The 18,813-nt window shown below is 31.4% G+C and overlaps 1 protein-coding gene and 1 long non-coding RNA gene across 2 annotated transcripts in view; one reads left to right on the top strand and one right to left on the bottom strand.

The window, feature by feature from the left end:
- LOC143059274 (uncharacterized) overlaps positions 1 to 18,813 on the top strand; it is an 87,969-nt gene that overhangs the window by 31,439 nt on the left and 37,717 nt on the right. The gene's annotated exons all lie outside the window — the stretch shown is intronic.
- Positions 376 to 5,358, bottom strand: LOC143058691 (uncharacterized). Its single transcript, XR_012973189.1, has 4 exons — positions 5,319 to 5,358; positions 3,632 to 3,866; positions 2,471 to 2,517; positions 376 to 530 (listed from the first exon to the last, which is right to left on the bottom strand). It is a non-coding gene; the product is annotated as an uncharacterized LOC143058691 (long non-coding RNA).

Genomic DNA, 18,813 nt, shown 5'->3' with positions numbered 1-18,813 from the left:
TATAAACACAAATCTAGATCGGACCAATTAAAATTTCCATCTAATTCTTTATTATACCAATCTTAATTCATTATAACATGAGCAAACAATTACTGATGTGTTTTTTTATATGCAGTTATCTTAAAATCAACATTGTCATAGATTGAATTCCCTACTAATATTCCCATGTAATTTCGAATCTTTTAAACTGGAAAAGTTCAATTTTCATAAGGTACGGCATATAGATTTTTTCCTATATGTTACCAATTGTATCTTATAGTACGTAATGGTTCATGGTCATGGTAAGAAATAGCAAATTCATGGTACCAAACGTTAATTTTGGGTACAGAATGGTTATGTTACGAAATAACTTACTACCATTTCACTTACCTTCTGTTTCATGTTTTAATCGTTTGAGCTACATTCTTTTAAACACTCAAAGTTTAGATTTGGAACGTTCACAGTCGATTTTTTATCACTAGGTCTTCGAGGAGGAAGTTTAGGAGGTTGATCAGAGTATGAATCTTCTTCTAAATTTAAAGTTGTTTTGTCTACAGAAAAAAAAAGTTAATGTGACGGAATTTTGATTTTTTACTTACAGATATCTTCTGTTCCTGTAATTATTTCAATGCTAATTGAATAAAAAAAAAACTGTTAACCGTCATACCTTGCTCGTATCGAATGCGGTATTGATATTTCAATTTCTACTTATTTCAAACCTAGACTTAAAAAGACATTCGTCTTCTTTTAAAAGCACATGGCATACTGAAACCGGTTCGTTTAGAAAAGTGTTTGAATTTAGTAGCATGATAAGCTAGTTGAATCATAAACAAAGTAGTAAACGCAAACTTAATGTCAATCTAAAAAGTAGAATATATAAGCATGTGGAAAAGTACTAGCAATCTGAAAGTATCAAATAATATATGCATTGCAATGATCCATACCGGCAACAACAATTAACGGGTTATCATATATAAAAACTTGGAACAAGTTCAACCTGAGATTTTGATATTAGGTAGATGGTTCTCAATCGCAGAATCTTAAAAACACTCATAGTTATTCATACACAAAGGATTAAAATCCCGCAACAAATGTCTCAAACTGACAAAGACTCACAAGAACAATTCAGGTATTTAAAGAAAAAGGTTGTCAAAATTCATATTTAGACGTACATGACGTACTATATATTCTAAATCCTAAGTAAACAGCTTCTGATAGAATTTATCCACCGGGAGATGTACTCAAAGCATGTACCCTTATTTTCCTATGATTTTACGCTGCAGTAAAAATTTGATTCAATCATAAGAACAATGTAAAAACTCATCATGCTTGTATACTACACTAATCTGTTACTTCCAAATGAACCAACTTCTTCAGTAATTTTACAGAAACAAGCTACAACTGCAGTTTTTTAAGTAATTGATGGATCCGGAAAAAAAAAACAATGTGAAAATATTATTTTTCAAGCATCATTTCCGTTTCCAGGAGCACTATAAGCAATATCGTTTAACTCGTCTAAACGTATCTGCAAGGATTTGTATAGTATACAAATCCTAGGTATCTGTAACATCGTATCATCGATATGACAATGTATTATGTACAAAAATCAATTATTTCAAGCATCACGGGTAAAGTGCAGAGAGCTTTGATGTTTTTCTAATTTTGTTGTCCTCGGTTTATAATTTCCGTTTAAATATTTGAATTGGCAGATAAATCTAGTTTGATCTTTGACTTCTTACTCAGTTACTGGTAGAAAATCAAAAAGAACATTATCCCCCTTTTGATGAAAAATATCCTTTGAAACACCCAACCTAATCTGAAATATAACCTTCAAGTTCGACATACGTGTAGGTTATAGGTCTAGCAAGCCATATAGTTTAATAATTTATTGACATGGGAAGATGTGGTATGAGTGCCAATGAGCCAACTTTTCATTCAAAAACAATTTATAAATAAAAGTAAACCATCATAGGTAAATGTACGGCCTTCAACACGGAGCTTTGGCTCATACCTGACTTGGGTTACAAGATGTTATTGCTCATAACGGAATTTATAAAATAAAAACAATGAACAGATTCAGTTTTACCATGTTTACGTTCAAGACTTATCTTGCAGGTTTGGATATCTAAATAAAAATAGATTTCTTTAACAGTCAAATTTGTGACCATTATTTTGTTCCAAAACATGAAATAAAAAATGTAATAAGTACTTCAAGATTTCAGTGAATTTGTACTGTTGTCCTTTTTTAGAATGTTTCATTTTAGACATATTGATACAAATGATAGCTTTTGCATGTCAAACATTTGCATATAATATAGGTAGACCTTGGAATATACATCAAACAGTTTTGATTTATGTTATAAATAATGCTCGCAATTTAACATATTAGAAAACATTTTGCGAATATTCCATTTATGCCCTAGATAGTTATTAATCTAATTTCCGTGTTTTCATATCGATTACAGCCATAATTTTTTTAATACTATAGTACCGTCATTTTCAGTCTTCAATTCTGGTTGTGTCGGTGCCCTTCTTTTTCTAGAAGTATATAATATAATCAAATCAATAAATGTACATGTGAATGAATGTCAAAAATCAAAATACTTCCTAATAATACATATCTTGAATGCTTTCGCTAATACATGGTAAATTGTTATTTGGATGGAGAGTTGTCTCATTGGCACTAACACCACATCTTCTATATCTATAAACGTTTCTATAATGAATACTGTTGATTCATTTGTTTTCACGAGTACCAATTTTCTTTATAAAAAACATTGTTTTGACAAAGAATACATGAATTACTACCAGAAATTAATACTCGGTTGAATATTCATTTTTATGTTTGATTTATACCAAAAGGTTATGAAAGGTACCAACACAATCTCCGAAAATGAAAACCAAAGAATAATTATGCCTCAACAGTTCGATGCTATGTTTATTGTGATAGTTTCATCAGAATTATTTAGCTGATCAAATAACTTCATCTGATGATTTTTGGAAACTCTTTTGTTTCAACAATATCAATTTCATCGTATTTCTTTTTTATTTATGAAAGTAATATCTCGCATCACACTACACGGAGTGCGATGCGGAAAAATGATATGAAATGAAAACTGCCTTAGTTTGATTCATTGAGTCATAAAGCATCATGAGATGATATAACGACATTTCTATTGGATATTCATTTGATCATTGATACCTTTCACAGGATGAGATGGTGTACAGTATGTCCATGGCAACGGATACATTATGACTTCTTCAATAAAACACAAAACACTCTAAATTTTTTAACTCGAATCGTGTTTTTGTCAGATTTTTTTGCATTCAGAAGCCTACGAAAAGTTTAGAAATGTCTGATGTTAAGGTTTGACACCAGAAAAGGGCAAATATGTTTTATGGCATCACATATGGTAACGTCAAAGACTAGATCAACGATTCGCGGAATTTTCAATCCAGCATAAAAAGAGTGTTAACCATAAGAGAAATAGGTTGAAAAAATCTTGATATCAGATTTGAACAAAAAAAGGCTCGTTTATTATCATCATTAGTATATTGAAATTGAATAACTCGAGTTGAAATCAAATCATATACAATGCGTACTCGTTATGAAACCTATGATTAACACAATTTTTACTTTTGGTTTTCGTACATATGAGTCTGAACTCCAACATTCTTTTTCAATACTGGTGATTTCTGTTTTTCGTCAAAAGTTGTTTCTTGAGAATGAACCTGACTTTGTGTATCTATATCTTTGCATTTTTCTGTACTTGTGTCACTTGAAATAGACCTTTTGTCGAATCGTTCCTTTTTAAAGCTTCTGTTGAGAGCTGTTCTGTCATAGAAGTATTCTTCTGACGCTTGTGATGCACTATCACTCTGAGATGCTGTTTTAAAAAAGTAAAAATGCAGAAAGAAAAATATATTTTCTTAAAGCAGTACAATAAGGCAGTTTTCTGTCCACATCAATTTTATTTTTAAATATGTTTTTAATAAAAGACTGCCTTCAATACGGTATAGTTTCAACGAATTTATTAAACTAGAATATAAATTACAAAGTATCAACCGAAATGAATTTTAAAAGATATAATGAATAGTTTTGTCATTTTAATCCCTTTATTACATACAAAAACCTATTGCAGGATACAAGAGATTACCAATAACATTAGAGAATTTACCATATCACATACGCAATCAACCCAAAACAATCATAAAGATCAGGCAGATATTTTGACGAGCGATAACGGACAACAACGTCGTTGTTTATATTTAATGTAATCATTTGTTGATAGTAGAAATTTACAGTGGAGAGCAATGTATAAAATCTAATTCACCAAAGATGCCAGGATGACACATTTGTTCGCCCGATAGCGTTTCGCGTATACAAGATTCACCAACGTCTCCCGAATGAAAAATATTTAAAATGCCCATTATATAAAATTGAAGAGCATGAAGAAACTTAAATTCAGATAGGTCAATAACGTAGTTCAAACATTTCCGCTGGAAATACAAAAGTTACTTATATCCAATTGTAATATTCTGGCTTTATTATATCAATATACAATTGAATAAGTAATACTCAAATCCTAGAATTTATAGTCAGTACCTTGACTTTTATTTAAGAATTGAATGCTTCTTTTTGTAACTTTATTGGGATGTAAAAGCGTTCATTTTTATTTAATTGGTGTTAATGTTTGTGCAATAAATCATGCGGATGAAATAATAATTGGAATGTAACAAGAAAAAGAAACTTTTCATTGTAAGTTGACTAGTTTTCTTTACACCTTCATCTATATTCAAAAAATGGTAATCCATGTTGAATCTTGATGTAAAAAGATGAAGTGGAGTATTTCCGACCTGCAACAAATTTGTCATTATCGCAATGTCGGCACTATAAAATAACATTAAAACTCAACTATGAGGAAGATTCAAAACGTAAAGTTCCATATACTTAAAACTAAAAAGCAGAGTCAATAAGTTGTATTATTGTATAGCAATATAATATTTCCAACAGAAAGTAACCAAAAGTTAGCGTGCAATAAATTCTAATATTGCACTAGTGCAATAAATCTTCAAAATTCATGACGTCATCAATGACAAAATCTTAGTTTAAACCAATTTTTACTTTCAAATATTATATTGTTATACTATAAAAAGGTTATTGCATGAATATTGGGGAATATTGTCGCTCGCAGAACATATATTGCACTCGCAAGCTCGTGCAATATAAAATTCTACTCGGGACAATATTCCCCAATATTCATGCAATAACCCTATAATACTAAACATGTGTAATGAAGTAGTTTACAATATTGAACTGTGATATACATGTATCTTACAAATGTCAAACGAGTCTGAATCAGAACCAGAAGCTGCTCCTGTGGATGTAAAAATTAAAATGAACAAGAACGAATCTACAAATAAACACTTATTATTTCTAGTCATGTTAAAACAGTTTCATTGTAAAACATTTGATAAAGGACTTGTAATATTCAAAAATACTGAAAAATACTAAGTATTTGTTACTTGCAACTCTCTTGCAACTCTGAAGAACATTTGTATGTGACTGTCCCAAGTCTGTAATTCAGTGGTTTTCGTTTGTTGATGTGTGACATATTTGTTTTTCTTTCATTTTTTGTAGATCATCAATGCTGTTAGTTTTCTAGTGTGAATTGTTTTACATTGTCATTTCGGGGTCTTTTATAGCTGACTATTAGGCATGGGATTTGCTCATTTTTGAAGGCAGAATGGTTAACTAATTTTCGTGTCATTTGGTCTCTTGTGAAAAATTGTCTCATTGGCAATCATACCACATCTTTTTTTTTTATACTATCACGTATTGGTTGATCTATCCGATGTGTCTTTGTCTAAACTATCTAATGACATTTCTACAACGTCTTAGAATGTTGTTAAACATCTATGTCGTCTGTGTGCTTAGTACCGAAGTGACCTATTCCCAAATATGACTGTTATACCGAGTGTGAATTTATATTGCTCTACGACGTGTTTTAATATTTTGTACATCCAACATGCATACAATAGAGAATGGAAATAGGTATTACTGTATAAACATTAATTTTCGTGGGGTTAACATTTCGTGGTTTTGTATCCAAAAGTAAGTTCGTGGGGATTAATTTTTTTGGTTTTTAAGTTTAGAAAAAAATTATACAAATGCCACTTTATAATTGACAATACTCATACAACTGATGTGAACTTTTGCCGTTGGGAAAAATCAATAATAGCATTTCATAGTAACAGTGAGCACTAATCAAGTGTTGTAACCTGTACACGCTAATTGGCTGTTACACACCTTTGATGTTTTATCCAAGGACAATGATTGTGTAATAAATGTATTACAACTTGAGGGCATTACAGATGCATTAGACTGTTAAATGACATTGATTGAAAGTTCTTGGTGATTATTAATTACTGTACAAACAAAGGATTAGGATTATCATCTGACTTAAAGAAAACCTTTGAATGTCGATGTCTAATCAATTAACCTATTTATTTCATTGTCTGCATTTATGTTCATCAATTATATAATGTCAATAAGATTTAGTCAGATCATAAACTAATGTAAATCTACAGTTAAATTTTCGCTGGGGTTTTAATTTCGTGGATAATTCTTATCCACGAAATAAACGAAATTAAATCCCCCACGAAAATTTGTGCTTTTACAGTATGTTAAAGATCCGACCAAAGAGTAAACAACATGTATTTATTTTTTATGTTTCTGTAATGGTTTTGATTGTATAATGTGTAATGTCCTCAATTGTTTAGTCTGTTATTGTGCAAATAAGTATACAAAGTTCGAGATTACGTGTTCGTTACTTTAGTTTTTCACTGTCTGTCGTTAATGAAGGATGTTCTCTGCTGTTCTACCGTTTGCATGCTGTGTCGATTATTATATTATTTGTTTGCGATTTATCTGTGATGAGTGTTTTTGCGTGTGTTTGTGCTGTATTTCTGTCACGTAGAATTGTCATTTATCGATATATTGGCATATAAGCGATAGGTTTGGCTAGCCTACAACATGGTTAACCCATATTTTTTTTTCTTAAACTGTCCTTTAAATAGTCAGGATTATGGCAGCAAAAAATTAAGTAACGAAAATACCGAACTCTAAGGAAAATTCATACCGGGAAGTCCTTTAAAATGGCAAAATGAAAAGTTCAAACTGCTGAAACGAATGGTAAACAACTTTTAATTAATACATTCCTGCTTACTGTAGTATTGCTTTCGACTTGTCTAATCATATTATTAATCCCTTACCAATCCCAGCAAAACATATTAATACCTTTGTCAATGAGTGAATTTATTAATAGTCGTGTCCATTACCAATCCCAGCAAAACAATTTAATACCTTTGTCAATAAGTGAATTATATATTGCTTCCTGTACAGACATTTTTTGAAAAAATATATTGCGTAAACTATACATTTATTTTGTAGTTATTTTCATCGTAGCCTGATTTAACCTTTCTTATGTTAAAGAATTACTGTTAGAAAGGTGTGTGTCTGTTATAAGCTGAGGTTGTAAGATTATAATGAATTTTATACCTTTCGCTTTTCCTTGGTATTATTGGTACATGTGTTAATAACTGACCTTTTTATATCTGGTTCGTTCAAAATTGATTTAAGGAGGCTCGCGGGTATAAGATTTTCAGAAAAAATTAAACATTAATTTTTCATTACAAATTTTATTGATTACCTTAAGTAGCTGTTACTTTATCATATGGTACAAAAGTCATTTCAAAAAATTAATTCGTGTTGGCCCCAGCGGACTTTTAAAATGTAGATATCATTGAAAAAGCTTCAAATTATCTCCCTTTGGTGCAAAAATGCCATTTTTTGGCATAAAAATTGAAATATCTTTTTTAACTCATCGGTGACCTATATGTTTTATTGTTGTTTTCGAATAAGCTGTACATAGACTAAATAATTGTAAAATTTTAGCGATCTGTAATTTAGTTCTTTTTTTATTTCGATATTACCGCTATTTCTCCTATTAGTTTAACAGAAAAAAAGGACATTAACAAAAATGTATGCTCCTTTCGAAGGCAGATTGTGAGCGTAAATGAACGGTGACCCCATTTTTTTATTTCATTTTTCTATTAAGTATAAGATAAAGTTCATTGATAGAAAAATATAGAGAAATCCTATATTAAATAAAAAATTTCATTTAGACCCGCGAGCCTCCTTAAGCTGAATTTAAGCTATTAGTTTATAGAGACTTACCCTGATTTGTTTCCTCTAAAACTTTTTCTGCATTAGAAATTAAAAAAAGATCGTTTTATATGTTGCAAGCTTTTGTCTGGTTTTTCTTTGTTTTATTTGTTTAAATACTGAAAATGAAATATTTCTTACGAAGGATCTCAATATAATTTGAATCAGTTTCCACGATTAATTTTAGTTTAAAATGACCGGTTGAATAAAATATTACATGTATCTTTCTTTCAAAAATTATTTGTAGTAACGTATGACTTTTTCATAAATCCGAATTGCATAAATGAGAATGTCTCTAAGCTCAAATTAGGGAATTTTTTTATAAAAGAAGGAAAATTACAAGATTCGTCACCTGTTCTACCGTACATCAATTTTGTTTCGTTTGAAATTAAGTATTTTTTTTGTTCCTGACAGCTGTATACACGTGAAATTTGACCCTGAGTAAATTTCACTGCAAATTCAATAAACAGCTGTGCCACGAGCGCATGATACACCCTTTATCTTGTGTGTGAAGTTCTAAGCAATAATCATAAATAGGTGCATATTTGATTGAGACTAAATAAGTTTATCGTACTAATGATACTTATTCTATCAACACAATATAAAAATAAAAATGTGTCCCCAGTACACGGATGCCCCACTCGCACTATCATTTTCTATGTTCAGTGGACCGTGAAATTGGGATAAAAACTCTAATTTGGCATTAAAATTAGAAAGATCATATCATAGGGAACATGTGTACTAAGTTTCAAGTTGATTGGACTTCAACTTCATCAAAAACTACTTTGACCAAAAACTTTAACCTGAAGCGGGACAGACGGACGAACGAACGGACGAACTAACTAACGAACGAACGAATGAACGGACGCACAGACCAGAAAACATTATGCCCCTCTACTATTGTAGGTGGGGCATAAAAACGTTAATTAGCGGCGATCTTTTGAAAGCTGTTCTTACAGTAACATTTTGCATAAAATGTAAAATCAAATACAAATAAATCACATTTACACGGATATTGGTAAAGTGTTATGATATAAAAAGAATGAAAAGATCTTTCAGTTTTCAGCATGGATTTCCCTAATGTACATAATCTTTATTCCATGGAAATTCTCAAAATTATGTGTACTTTAGTTTGCAGTTATTATTTGTGCTGATAATTTGTCGGACAATCAAGTTATTGTTACCTACATGTACATCTTCAGTTATTTTCTGAAGGGCATTTTTTTATTCAGTTAAAATTATATGTATATATATATATATATATATATAAAGAACTCTAAAGTACGATGGTACTCTAAAGTGGGATTGTCACGCTAAAATGTGATGGTCTACGTTAAAGTATGATGGTGTCTCACCCTTAAGTGTGATGGTTGTTTTTTTTTTTGTTAAATTACGACCTAAAGAGCGATGGACCAATAGAATAAGGTTCTAGTGCTTTTAAACAGTTTAAAAACATTCCATATAAATATAGTCTCTTTTCAAAAGCTTGTATTATAAGGTATACTATATGTGACAGACATTATAACTAACTGGTAGGATTCAGAAATTGTTCTAAATTTAGAAGTCCTTAGACCGACCATGTCATGATTTCTAGAAAGGTAATTTTGGTGTCATAAAAAAACTTATTTCTTGTTAATGAATTTTTAACAGTTCGGGCGTATTGGATATTATGATAATTGGCGAAGCTTGCCTTTGACACACTCTATCACAAATTGGAACACATCCTCTTCCAGTCGTTATTGTAAAAAAATACAAAAATTAATACAAAATTCGATTATTGTCGGAATATGTAACATTTATTTGGTGAAGCTTATAATCTAAATTTAATTTATATACGAGCTTTCTTCCTTTTCGTAGCATCTAAACGTACATGATGTTATATTTACAATGTGCAAAGTTATGTTTAAGCCGACACGATTTATAATTAACGCATTAGCACATGTACCATTATTTTACCTACGTTACTTTTCAATAAAAGCGACAATATTTTCACGGGGACCGCAAAGTAAACTGCAGCATAAACAATACTTTTAATGTATCCGTTCGCTTCCAATAAAAGCAGGATACAGGATATTAATGCGAATACTATTCTGTATCTAAATAGTAAAATGGTCGACTGCTGCACAGGATACAAGTGCTTCTTCCAGCTACCGAAAAAAATACATTTGCTTCAGACGACAAAGAACGGTTAGGTTAAATTAATTAAGTCATTGACATTTGGTTTAAAAGTTGTAAATCAAATATTTGTAATTTATCATGCGGAGTGTTTATTTTGATTTTGTATAAACGACTGTTAACGTCGTAATAAAACTACGTTGCGTATAACTATACTTTCGCGGACCATCGTACTTTAGCGTATGAAGGCATCGCACTTCAGCGTATACCATCGCACGTTAGCGTGACCATCGAACTTTGGCGTCCCCATCGCAGTTTAGCGTCCCCATCGCAGTTTAGCGTCCCCATCGCAGTTTAGAGTCCTACATTTATATATATTAAATTGATTAAGGATGTATTCTTCTGACGTTTCAGTCTCGTTGAAATATCATGCTGGAATTATTTCCTAAACATGGGATTCAAGTGGAAAATATCAATAAATTTTAAAAATATTATAATCAAACTTTACTCTGTGAAAAATTTATTTATCTACAATGAGTAGTTTTTGAGTAATTAATTTTACCAATCAAGTCAGTCTTTTTAACCTAAATTTTGAGAAAATGGGCGAGGGACACAATAAATTATTTTATCAGAAACATGTACACTCCATATCACTTTTTTCTTTTCAAACTTCTTATATATGTATTATTTCAATCCTTTATAACAAAAAAATTGAAATAAGATGCATTTTGTTCTTAAAACAGAAAAAAATCACAAATTTAAAAAAATTTACAGCTTGGTAAATTTGACACAAAAAAGCATCAAACTATGATAAACATTTCTTATATTAACACCTACTTATAGTTTTTGTAAGTTAAACTTATTCAGATTGGTCCACTTCATTTTCATTGAAAGTATGAAAAATAGTTTAACTGGGGAACTGTAATTTTTTTTAACAAAATAGCCCAAAAAAGGTAAAAATTGATGAAAAATCAGAAAATCATCAAAATTGGGTACTTTCAAATGGCCGTGGCAAGAAAGGAAATGCACCACCATATGATTTTTATTTCACCTATTATGTTTTTACAGTCTTGTAAACCCAAAAATCAGGTTAAAAAAAAGTTTAATTCTAAAAAATTTTGGCTTCTCAGAGGTGTACATCCTTAAATAAAATAGTAAAATAAGTAAAAAGTTAACAGTATTAACAGTTAATGTATATATATGTATATATAAAAATTACACAAGCGTATTCTGTTATGAAATCGCGAAAATTAGTAGTATCGGTTTGATCTTTTCGGAATAGGCATATATTAAATCATCAATATATCTTAACCTTATGCATATTAGAGCTTTCTTACAAATTGACGAAAGGTACGAACGAACGTAAAGGGAGCACGTATTATATTTCCACAATAACAGTTAAAAGAGTTTTTGTTTTATCCAGTAAAACAACATTCTTTTCTTAATCAAGTTTATTTTTTAAAAATAATAATATCGCAACTAATATTCAATTTCAATATAATCAACAGAGAAAAATTGTGTCAAACACACTTACGTCCGATCCGTTACGTAAACCACGAGTACACAAATTTTCGCGGGAATATTTTAAGCACGAGTTTCACAATTAACATTTCAATGGCATTATTGAAGTACGTTAGTCTAAATTTAACGACAAAATTTACACTTATTTTTATTTTTTATAGTACACTTTCAGTAAATTGTCAAAGTGGAATATCGAGATTTGATACAAAAATGATGCTACAATGTTTTTAAAAAGTAATGTTGAATAAATCTAGAAAAAACATATTTTGTATATCAAAAAAATAAATCAACAATTTTGCACCATATACATTGTGGATTTTATAATGACGATTTAACAGTACACGTTTGGAAGATAGACGCGAAGTTGTCACTTATCGTCCAGTGGCTTATACTTCGTGAATGTTCAGGACTATAGGCCAAACGCAATTATACGCTAAAATATTCGTTTCATTGCTCCGGTGTATCATATATACACATCCAGGGGCAATGAATATTACCAGAGGAGAGGCGATGATTTCAAAGTTATTAAACGAGCACCAGCATATGGCAAAGTATGAAGATCATCTTTTTTCTTCATTTTCATTTTATTATTTTGAGCGTTGCAAATTTTGAATCAAGGAAGTATTTTTGTTTTGATGTGTTCTTATTCTTCTGTAATGGAAGAAGACAATGCATTTGCTTTGACATTTTCTTAGGTTTAACAGTGCAACAATAGTGGGGAGGGTCGGTTTTTAGTCATTTAGGAACATTTTTTTTCGTCTTACTACTCTATATTTAGGATATTTTGTAGTGTTATCTCCTCCGACCTAGTGGTATCATATTTTAACCTATCGTACGTTCCAAAATCCTAAATATATCTCAAGGAAAGTCCAATTTGATAAGTGTCGTTGCATGCAGGATCATTGTCCGAAGTTCCACGACTATTATTTAAATATGTCAAAATAAAGGATCCCTAAAACGAGTCTTACGTATGATTCGTCAAGCACACGTACCTTTCGTCAATTTGTAAGAAAGCTCTATTATGAATTAGGTTAAATCAATCTAAAGTGACATACGGTAATGGGACCAACTACTCGATTCTTCTTGTTTCTTTAAATCGCCAAAACGTTTGGTGTGTTGCAGCTGGAGTTGTAGGTTTAGCGTCTCTTTTTCAAATCTGTTCTTGGTCTCAATTTCTGTACGCAGTCTTGTTTGCAATTTGGTTTCAATTCCCTTTAGATTATTTACTTCCATTTCAAAAAGTTTGCACCTAAAGCAATTAAATCTTTCCAGTTTTGTCAAATCTTGTAACATATTCAATTCTTCTGAAAAAGAAACCGAACAAAAATGTTAGACGAAGTAACTGTGTCCATGATTGAAAAGAGAAACAAAAGATACCAGAGGGACAGTCAACATGTTCGACAATTTGAAAAGGAAATTATCTCTTTTAAACCGATTTCATTCAATCTTCATGCTGAGAGTAGCATAAGAGTGAGCATGCAGGTCATAAAGGTGGCTATATATTGGGTATTTAAGAGGTCAAATCGTTGATGATATATTTGATGTGTCATCGGAAATAAAGTATACCACTTGCTTTGAATTGGATATCATAATAGTTGCTGTCTTTGGAATACGAGCTTTACATATGTTACAGTTCAATAGCTGTGGTGTAGTGGTTAGTGCATCGGACTACTAACACAAAGGTTGCTAGTTCGATTCCCATCTGGGATGAAAATTTCAGGGACTGAATTTTCGGCTCTCCCTTGACACCATTTGTGAGTATAGTCTTGAGGAAACGATGATAGTCCGTCGGAAAGGGACGATAAATGGCACCCTTGTAGATTTCGAAAAAGAGCAGGTTAATGCCGCGCTACAAGACAGCACTCACACCCGCAAAGCGGAAAGGGATTGATAACTTGTTTCCCAATCCACTTTAAATAAATATGTTTAAACTAAACAGTTCAATAAAGATTTTTGAAAGTTGCATTATGCGACAAATCTTTCTTAATTAAAATGGTCTTTTTGTGCTGAAAGTTAACTTGCCTATGCTATCACTCGTATTACCTCCAAGTTTGTTTGTTTGATGTATCCTGTGTATTATGTATTTGTTACTTTCTCTGAAAAGTGATCTCTATGACTTTTGTATTGACTCTGATGCTGACACTCAACAATCAAAGTTTTAACAAAATTGCATGCAAATTGCGGCTTAAGGTTAGCCTTATTCAATTGGTCAGTTTCAAATCAGAACTAAAGTTGGACTCTACAAGATGATTTTTTTCATGTTTTCTTAAATTAAACGTAATATGTCATAAGTTAATCGATGAAATAACACGAATAAAAAAAAGATTAAAGTAATTTGATGTTCTATAAAAAAACATCCTTGGCGTATACAATAACTTATTATTTATATTTGCTTAAAGTAAAATACATTTGAAAATATTTCGAACAATCACTACAATTTCTTTTGATATATTACCTCAACTTGTTCTTTACTTCTTTACAAGCAACAAGTAGGCAAATAAAAAAAAATCACATAGGTTAAAATGACGCACAGATTTTTGTATATACAGTTGATCAGAGTTTCCGCTGGCGGTCGCCATTTTCGCAATTTGCGAAAAAATAATAATTGTGGCGATAAAAATTCGTCATTTGCGAAAGAATTTGGCGAAAGAAATATATAAACCGATTTATTTTCCTCCATCTTGTTTATTTACTTTTTTCGAGTTTCTCGGACTTTACCCGATCAGACAATACTCGGAATTCACCTTGACCTCATTAAGATTTAGACAGAAAATCAATAATCAGCTGATTGCATTTTATAGCTATAGTTGATTGAATTGTTTCACAAAATGATATGGTCAAATGGCTTCGCTATAAATGTCACATACAGAATTTATTTACATCTTTGCGACGCACGTGTTTGAAGCAAACTTTTGACATCCCTCCGTTTAAAGATAGTTTTGAAAAGAAAGCTGTTGTTGTGACGAAAATTGTTCAAAAGCAAGAAAAATCTCCGATTTAAAACTTTAATTCTTTTATCCTTTGACTTTAATAAAGTCGTTTGAGTGACACATGCACGTGTTTCAACCATGTACGTCTCAACTTTTTCATTTACGATGGTCAAGAAAAGAAAACTGTCGTTATGAAAAAATCTATCCAAAAGACTGGGAACAACCCCTCGAATGAGAGTAACCCTTCAATGTAATGACTACACATGAAATGAGGGATCATTTTCTTGTGATAAAAGCTTTTGTTTTGTTGTAAAAATTACTTCTTAGTACAAAAGCACAACAGGAAAAATATATTTATGTTACTTGGCGAAAAAAATAATAAAGTGGCGAAAAATATATTGTTTTGGCGAAAGAGGTGGCGAAAAAAATAATTGACCCAGGGGAAACCCTGCAGTTGATACTTTTAAACGAGAAGATCTCATTTTGTGTGTCGCTTCTCTTCCTTCCACCATAAATTAATCGTCATGCCTCTGTGTTCTATAGGTAACATGCATAGTCGCATTTGTCATCCATTATTATGATAATTCAGATTGAGTTATTTTTGGAGAAAAACGACAAAAAAGGAATCCGGATAAAGATTCCGTCATCAGACTGACTATTAGTCATAGATAAGACTTCCGGTTTGAAACATCACAAGTACAACTAATCGTATAATAGATAACAAAAATGAAAAATAAATAAGCCAATCAGAGCGTTCCCCATAAACTGGTGTTTAGATTGCAAGAACCACAACTATTATACCTCTTTAGAGAGGACAATTATTGTTCGTGTTTATCTACATGTAAACTACGATTATACTGACTCTCTGTATTCTGTCTACTGTTTTCTTTGAATTTTTTACTATATAAGGGGTCATACCAGCTGCATATATACTAAAATAAGTAAAACATGTTGACACAAGTACAACCAATCGTATGATAGATAACAAAAATGAAAAATAAATAAGCCAATCAGAGCGTTCGCCATATCATGGTGTTTAGATCGCAAGAACCACAACTATTATACCTCCTTAGAGAGGACAATTATTTTCGTGTTTATCTACATGTAAACTACGATTATACTACTTTAATATATAGAGACTCTCTGTATTCTGTCTACTGTTTTCTTTGAAATGTTTATTATTTAAGGGGTCATACTAGTTGCATATATATTAAAATAAGTAAAACATGTTGAAACAAGAATGTGTCCATAATACACGGATACCACATCGGCACTATATCTACTAAGTTTCGAGTTGATTGGACTTCAACTTCATCAAAAAACTACCTCGACTAAAAACTTTAGCCTTAATCGGGACAGACGGACGGACGAACGAACGAACAAACGAACGCACGGATGCACAGACTAGAAAACATAATGACCATAAGTGGGACATAAATATTCATGGTTGAAAGTAAAAGTATTGATTTGGCAAAAATGAAAATAGGGAAGAGATTAGAGGGAGTCATGACCTTTTTCGGGACGTCGAGATCAGGTGTTTTTAATCTCGGAATTTGGGGATTGATCCTTACTGGATCCGGGAATATATTTTTCGATTTCGGGATTTCGGGATATAAATTTCATTAAATTCTGCATCTCGGGACTTCATGGTTATAATTTCGGGATCAGGACCCCTCCGACTACCCCTCAAATTAGCCTTAGTCGGTCTAAGTCATTTATAGAAGATTCATATCCTACCATTGGCATGTTTATAAGTCCCTCAAAAGAAAAAAAAACACTGATGGATTATCATAGAAGCATATTTTATTAGACTAATAATGATCTATATATAAGCAGTTACATTTATTTCATGTTTTAGGCTGTGCAAATTTTAATTTAATTTGACTTTTACCAAAAGATGCATTGTACATGTTGTAGCAAAGGAGAAAAATAATTGTGGTCTGAGGCCAGAAACACGAAAACAATTGAATTTAACAGAGAGGAAACAAATATCGGGCTTTGGAAAAAGGGAGAGAGCTTTTGATACCTTTAATGAAATTCTCCATACATTATATCTTTTACAAAAAATCATCCTACAACAGTTCAAAAGCTGTATATGCCCGCGATTTCGCGAGTGTATTCTAGTAGAGTTGAAAATATAAATCTTTAAAAAAAAACTTAAAGATATATTGATTTTAAGATATTAACTATTCAATAAACAACTCAATAACAGCGGTGAATACAACATCCATGGATTTGCATGTTTTGCTTGAAGTTCCAAAGATCTGCATGTTATGTGTTTTCTTCTAGCAAAGCCTCGAGGTTCCTGGCTAAATAGATTCAGAAGAAGTTGTTAGTATGAGCAGGTTTTGGTAAATCCCGGCAAAATTTAAAAGAATGTAAAATAGAAAACAGTAATAACTCACCTTCTGTCAAATTTTTGAACGTCAAATTTATCTTAATTGCTCCTCGGATGTGTCTATCAAGATGTCCGTAATCAATGATCAAACTCAAAAGAGGACGAAGAGCCTGATGAAATGCGTCTTTGTCTTGAAAAATATTTGCTCTTGCTTCAAGATCCATCAAAATGCATTTCTGTTCAACTGAATTCATTTTGAATCTCCCCCGTCGTTCTTTTCCAATGTGCAACTCAGCCTTACTAATAACGTTCATTTCATCTAGGTTTTCCGCTTCCGCTTCGAGTGTCAGACTTCGTGGTTCCCCATCTGTTTACGTATGAAAAATAATAAATTAATCTCAAAGGGTCTATTTGCCAATTTCGTAAACTATGTATGAGATATATCTGGTTTTAATAGCTGGCACATTTCGTTTCGTGTATATTGTGGAACTAAAAACTTTGTTCTTTAAATTGAGTTAGGAAACGGAGTAATATAATTTACGATCTTGTTTCCGGATCCTATTAACTATTCAGCTGCATAAATATGTTAATGTCAAATTGTGTATATAATTTGACTTTAATTCAATTGACAAAAATGTTTACACTACTTTGTTTGTGGTATTTTTATATACTCATATGCATTGCTGTCATGTAGTCTATGAGACCCACATTTTACTGAGATGTGAAACATCGCTTAACTGCATGTTGCCTATAAATGTAAATGGAATATCCTCTTTATCATATTTAAGTTATGTATATGATCGTAAAATAACAAAGCTGTTTCAAATGAATTGATTGTTGTGAGATTCAATTCTACTTGTTTTAAACCTACTGGTTCATAATTATTCCTCGCCCTGGGCATGCATGATGTCTTCATCACTTGATATTAAGCAAATGACAATGAATCGATTTTCCTACCTGTTTGGCTTCGAATTCTGTGTGAAGGTTGATAATTCATATCTATCGTTGCATTTACTAATCCAATTTTCTCCTCAATTGTACCTGAGAATAGTAATATGTGTACGTTGCGAAGTTTAAATTTTGACTTTAAATTTTAATTTGCTATACATATAACTTCTTTATAATTGAACACTTGAATTTACGATTGATTCAAAAAGAAAAAAAACATTATTTGTTTCCAATTATTGCGTTCTGGTAATAGAAAACATAATATAGTGAAAGCACTGAATAAATTTAAAGTATTTGAAACACTTTTCTCGAGATTTTTCATATACACGAACGTCCAATCATTTGAAAATACAATACGTGTGCCAGTATCAGATCACTAACCGATGATACTACTGAGAACTAACAAATCTATGTTCACTGTAAAAATATTTCGTATTGTTTTACCTTGTATATAGGCTATACATTTTGCTCATACAATACCTATTCTTTTACTCAATTCTTGCATATTTCTATTCGTTTCTTGTTGATTTTGATCAATCCTTTGTGTTATTTCTTCCTGGTTTTGAACAACCGTTCCAATTAAACCCAGCTGCTTTATCACATCGAAAAAACATTCATCCTGGTAAAAAAAATTAGGTATTTGCATTTTTCGAAAATTACCAAACCGCACATATCTTAGATATATTTTAGATGAAAAACTTCTAGTGTTTTCATCTAAAATAAATTTTTATTTAAAAGAAAATTGTTTCTGGCAC

This window comes from Mytilus galloprovincialis, chromosome 14, assembly GCF_965363235.1.
Source record: "Mytilus galloprovincialis chromosome 14, xbMytGall1.hap1.1, whole genome shotgun sequence".
Lineage (NCBI taxonomy): Eukaryota > Metazoa > Mollusca > Bivalvia > Mytilida > Mytilidae > Mytilus > Mytilus galloprovincialis.
This window is presented reverse-complemented; position numbering and strand designations above follow the sequence as displayed.